This window comes from Anguilla rostrata, chromosome 4, assembly GCF_018555375.3.
Source record: "Anguilla rostrata isolate EN2019 chromosome 4, ASM1855537v3, whole genome shotgun sequence".
Taxonomy (NCBI): domain Eukaryota; kingdom Metazoa; phylum Chordata; class Actinopteri; order Anguilliformes; family Anguillidae; genus Anguilla; species Anguilla rostrata.
In genome coordinates, this window is record NC_057936.1 from 61,869,462 (window position 1) to 61,875,499 (window position 6,038).

The following is a 6,038-nucleotide window of genomic DNA, read 5'->3' on the forward strand; positions in this document are numbered from 1 at the left end:
TTCTGTCGTGGACCAGCTTGGTGGAACACCTGGGATTCAGGGGGCTGATGGTCCCCCACACCCTACCCCCTCCCTCACTCCACACACTAATGGCACTGTTCTGGTGGGTCTTCCCAATCCCCCCCCCCCAACAACCCACAGGGGAAAAGTAGCAGCGACAGGCGACAAAAAACACAGACGTGTAAGTAATGGAAAAGTGCATTAAAAATTAACCGCACAACTTCTTCTGCGTCCCGTCTGTTTGTGTGTGATGCTGCCGATGGTCATGTGCTCCACGGTCACGTTAAGACAAAGGCATCATAAGAGCTGGCTCTGAGAAGCAACACTGACTCAATGTGCAAGACAACATGCTTTTAGTTATTTATTTACTTGCTTTTTTAATGCAGTAGTTTGATATTATTTTTTATTTTGTTTCATTGGGGCATAAAAATGAGGTAGCACGCTTGTATCATCCATCACCACGGGGAAGGACAAATAATTCAGAAAAAAAAAACTTGACTACAGGGGTTGCAGACCTGCTCAAATCGGGAGATGGCAACACACAAATAAATAAATTCAATTAAAAACAAAGGAACCACTTTATCCGGCAAAATTGTTTCCCTGCCAGGCCTAAGGCATTGGATTATTTTCTTTTTTTTTTTTTTAATTCTGTCCTTATTTCATTATGGTCCTCAGTTATCTAGCAAACCCCCATGGGCATACATTCACAGACCCCCCTGCTGAGCGGGCCCCCTGCTGGTACCGCTGTCCCATCCGTATCCTGCCCCCCCCCCCCCCCCCATCCCCACCCCATCCCCAAACCATCCCTCCCCTTCCCCCCGGTCCCCTGTGCCTCTCCAGCGCTGGCTAAAGCTGGCAAAGCTTAAAAACATCTGTTCCTGGTACACCTCATCCCCCCGCTAATCCCGCCCACCTCGTGGCCCGTGTCTCCGCGCAGACCGCCTCTTCCTCTTCCTCTTCCTCCTCCTCTTCCTGGCTGTGGTCTCCCTTTCTCCCCATGGCTGGAGTCTCTGCTAAGTCTCTGCTCCCGTCCTTAAAGAGATTAAATAGCCCTTTTCCATGGAGCTGTCGCTTAGCAGCTTCGGTCCCTGCTCTCACCTGTTCAGCCCGCACCCGAACAACCTGCAGGCTGTGGTTGGAAATGCAAACCTCGGTGTAATCCGGTCTAACCGTTCCTCCAGGGGCAGGGGGTCCTCAAACTCCAGGCCCAGGAGGCCCGCGGGCAGAGCCAGGTTCTTGTGAATTCCTTTCTTATCAGCCAGCCAATGTATGCCTGGGAAACACAGTGTCTAGACTCGTTAGCCGTTCAGCGACTTCAAGTATGCACTCAAGTGCAGGAACACGTCAAAAACCAGCAGGCACAGCGGCCTTCCAGAATTTGGGTTTGAGATTCCTGCTGCAAGGGTATGAATTCCATTTAATTTAAAATAATGTTTTTTTCATGCCACACGGGGCAGTTTGCCTGGATAAAACAATATGGCTAGAGTAGATATAAAATGTCATCATGTGTTTAAATTGATTAAATACACAATTAGACATGAAATCAAATGTATGATTAGATCAGATTACATATATAATTAAATGTACAATTAGATATATAATTGAACACTCTGATTTTAAAACATGCAGTTGGCTCATTTAAAATGGAGCTGATAGTATCATCTGCAAATGCATTTTCCATGAGGAGTCATGGCAGGGGTATTTGGATTGACTCATGAAATAGGCAGAGAGTTAAACAACTTAAATTAATTGCTTTATTCAACGTGCATTTTAACACGACTGAATCAGGGCCTTCGCCACTTTCGTTCTGGAAGATGATGAAAGAGCAGGACAGACGTGTTGTTTACCACATGTACCGTACCACACTGCTCTAAAAGGAAGGCCTTTTGAGAGCAGTGTGGTTTGTCCTTACAATACATAAAAAGTATATATTTTAAAAAGTCACACAAACTTAGCGGAAAATAATTTGAACCATTCCTCTTTAAATTCAAAGGAAGTACATTGAGGCGAGCCCTACAATAGTACAAAAAAAGTAAATATTTTTAAATAGATAGATAGGTAGGGTAGACAGACAGACAGACAGACTTGACTGTGGGTGGTTTTCCACTCCCCGCGACATCCTCAATTAGCTGTGCAGTCCTTTCCGCCGACTCGCTGCCCAATCAGACGGGACACGGAGAGGACAGGGGTGATTAGGTTCCCCAGCGTTTGAATAAGGCACTTCGGTGTCCTCCTTCCCGGAACTGATCTCACCTGTCTGCCCCATTATTTTCTGAGTTCCGCCACCCGGTCGCCGATCTTTTGATTTTCCTCTCGCACCTACAGGCGCCCTGTCGCACGGCCTCCTTTCATGTCCTTCTGACTCGGCGTCCAATTTCCCTTCTTTATTTTACTTTATTCCGTTTTTTTTTTTTGTCATCTACATTGTCACGGATGACACGGAGCCTGGCTGGATTTCATCACAGAGTGTTTGAGGTTTCCATGAGAACGTTTCAAAGCGAGCGCTTCGTTACACTTGGAGCAGAATGTAAATGTACAAATTACCTTAAATAAAGTGAAGTTTCAGAACCCTCAGGGGGTGTATGAAAGGGGGGCGGGGGGCACTCATGTCCTGGAAATGGTCACTCCAGCGACAGTCTGGAGGCCCATTTGGTCAAATCGTAATTAGACACCGTGACGTTTTTTTTTTTCAAGCGAAGCATGACTGCAATCAGTGGGGGGAAAAAAAAGAGGAGCGTAACCAATTCATTACATTACTTATGCAAAAAGGCTAATCACATCGTCAAAGCGAAACGGTTTAGCGTTGTTCACAATTAGGGAAGGGAGAACCCTGTGCGCGTTAAGGCTAAACCCCGTTGCCACGGCGCCTGGAATTAACACAACCATTGACCCGGCCCACTAAATGCAGAAACTAACCTCAGTGTGAATGGGAGAAATGCGGAAGGGAAGGTATTCTGTGACGGAGCGTGCGCTTTGAACAACCGCTTCTATTTAACCGGGAGGTCCCGTGAGAGTAAAAATCTCCTTTTCGGTAGAGACCCGGCAGAGATAGCGAAACATAAAATAGGAAAACACAAAAGTCCCATGTCAAAGAGACGCGCGCTGGCTCACCGAACCAGAGAGAGCACTTGTACAGAGTCAATTAGCACAACCCGCTGAACGCAGCCTCCCACAATCAAAAACAATTACTCTCTTCAATCACACGACTGTGAAGAGGAGATTTAAAATTGCCCAGGGACAACACTGCCTCCAGTTTAAACCTCTTTTGTTAGTTATTCCACGTACAATGTGCATTATAAGAAAATGCGGTTTAGTTTTTTTTTTTTTTTTCTTCTTCCAAAAACTGTGAATAACTTAAGAACATTAAAAAGCACCCACTTAGTGTCAAGATTAAATGGATTAACACCTAGCCTTGGGAAAAGAGTAAGATTGGAATCTCTCTCTCTCACACACACACACACACACACCCACGTGAACACACACAGACAGACACACACACACACAGTGGTTTCGTTTGCAGAAGGTTTATCAAAACTATCGCACGTATCATCCAAAATATCCTCCCCTCGGTCCTCAAATCGCAACGCATTGGCCTTGTGGCAATTACAGCCGCGATAATCAAAGGCATTGCTTCCGTGTTGCATTGTCTTTGTGTAGGCAATCAGCTCCACAATGAAATGCCTCCTCTCACAGAGCTCTGTAAATAACACAGACTCATTTGCATAGGCCTTTGTGAATTAGTCAGAATGCTTAATGAATCTTGTTCGCACAACCTCCTCGTCAGTTTTGCCCAGATGTGTCGTGAACATGTTTGCGTACGACAGATGGAGTTAAAAAAACATGTTTCAGAGCTGTGAGATGTGCAGCTCGGCAATTTTTAATGAAAATCTTATTTTAATTCAACTCTGACACTCCTGTGTACACTGCATGAATACCCTGTTGCAGGTTATTTATTATTTTCATTTATTTATTGTTATTATTATTGATATATATATTTTTCTTTTCCAGGAGTTGCGGTTGTAAAGAAGCTACAGTCATTTGTGCAGACTTTGCAGCTGTTGATTATAAATAATTTCCCAAAATAAATTTGGAAATGGTCTATAATCAGATTAGAGGGATACACGGCATGCTATACTAGTGTGGACTGATGAGTATGATTATGCATACTATAAAAAGACACTGGCTCATTTCAATTATCATCATTAACAAGGAATAATAATGTAGCAGGAGAACACACACCTTTGATTGGGGGTGTGTTTGATCACAAGAGCTCAACTTATGTGAATAATTAGAAAATACTGTTTGTCAACGCATGTCATTTATTCATGCATTGTTGAAACAATACGGAAGTATTGTTTAAAAATGGAACTGTATTATAATTTTCTCTAACATGAATGTCCTTGAACTTTAAACTTCACATTATTTGATTGATAGTGACCTGTCTGTCCATAAGATGAACTGTCTGAACAGTCCCTGGCTCAGGGGCGTCAAACCTTATCTGAAAAGGGCCAGTGTGGTGTAGGTTTTTATTTTAGCTCAGCACTACAACACCTGATTCAACTAATGAACTAATCATGGTCTTCAATCAAGACGTTGGTAAGTAGAATCAGGTGTTTTAATGCTTGCTATAACAAAAACCTGCACCCACACCGGCCCTTTTCAGATAAGATTGGACACCTGTGCTCTTAACTGGTCACCTGTTGAGTTTGAATCAGGGGCAGAGCTAGCCTGTCATCCATATGGGTGCCAGCATTGATAAGAACGAGTTCACTTTAAAGATACAATACATTTCAATGTCAAACTCGTAAATTGATTAAAAAATACATATTATGTGTGTTGTAACACAAATGATCGACAGTGTTACTTGTCAGCATTCATTGAAATATGGCGTTCATGAATTAGGCCTAGGTTAGTGTCTTTGTTTGGGTTCCCAGGGGACCCCCAACGGCTGCTCATACAGGTGCGTTGCAGCCCCCACTAATTCCACTACCGGGTCGCATCCTTCAGAAGGGTGTGGTCACGTGGGCTGCTGTGGATGTTGTTTTGGTTGTGCACTGACGCTTAGAGGACTTGTTTGGCAATTCCTTGTTAAGAGGTTTCTCTTCAAAAGCAAGAAGAAAAAAAAAAGAAAAAAGTCTGGTCGGTTTAGGTTTCTCCCTGAAACCCACTTTTGCTTATTGAAGCTGACACTCAGTCGAATACTGAATCATCGGCGTTGTGACCCACGAAATAAGCTGGTGCTGGTGCAGAAATCACTGTGATTTGCCATTAGGGACTTCGCTTAGTAACCAGACTGTTGTTTTTATCTGGGTCAAGAAGTCAGAGGGAGAGGCAGCTGAAGCCCAAAGCCGGATAAAGAGACGAGTTTCCTGTGTGATCCGAGTCATTTATCATCCTTACCATCCTGCGCTGACCGCTTCCGTTTTAAACATGAAGTCCAACGCACATCCAGTCTGTTAGTCGCATTGAACTGGCAGTTGATGATGTCACACATGACTGACTGTGCACATTCTCAACAGTCGGGGAGGAGTCACTTTTCTCCTGGCCTGAGTGGGGATAATAATCTAAGGATATGACAGCAAGGATGTCACAGCACCAGAAGAAAACAAAGGACCTACACTAAACACAGAGCAACTTTAATAGCACAAATAGTGCAACGGGAATGGTGATCAATCAACACCTGGCTATACTTGCTGGGTACCTTAACAGACCCCGGAATATAGCCAGAAATAATTCATCAATCGGCATCACCATTTTTCTTTATCTTATTACCGAAGTACGATATGTCGTTACCTCTGCTCTGTTTTATTCCAGTAAGGTGACATTCAGTTGTCTTATTCATATTTATCCCTGCAAGACAAACAGACGTATTGACAGATATCCACCAATCACTGTCTGTGTTCCTCAATTTGTTACCAATATATTGTGTGATTGGAGGAGGAGCACTCTCTGTGCTATCTTCTTTTTTTTTTTTTACTATCACTGATTACTATGCACACACACAAACACACACACACACATGCGTGGAAGCTCACAAT

At 43.6% G+C, this 6,038-nt stretch overlaps 1 long non-coding RNA gene across 2 annotated transcripts; it reads right to left on the bottom strand.

Moving 5' to 3' along the window:
• Positions 1–348: 348 nt before the first annotated feature.
• Positions 349–3,831, bottom strand: LOC135253908 (uncharacterized). Of its 2 annotated transcripts, XR_010329717.1 has the most exons (3): positions 2,917–3,714; positions 2,254–2,704; positions 349–1,273 (listed from the first exon to the last, which is right to left on the bottom strand). It is a non-coding gene; the product is annotated as an uncharacterized LOC135253908 (long non-coding RNA). The 2 variants fall into 2 exon arrangements; XR_010329716.1 differs by having other exon boundaries at positions 2,254–3,831.
• Positions 3,832–6,038: the final 2,207 nt, after the last annotated feature.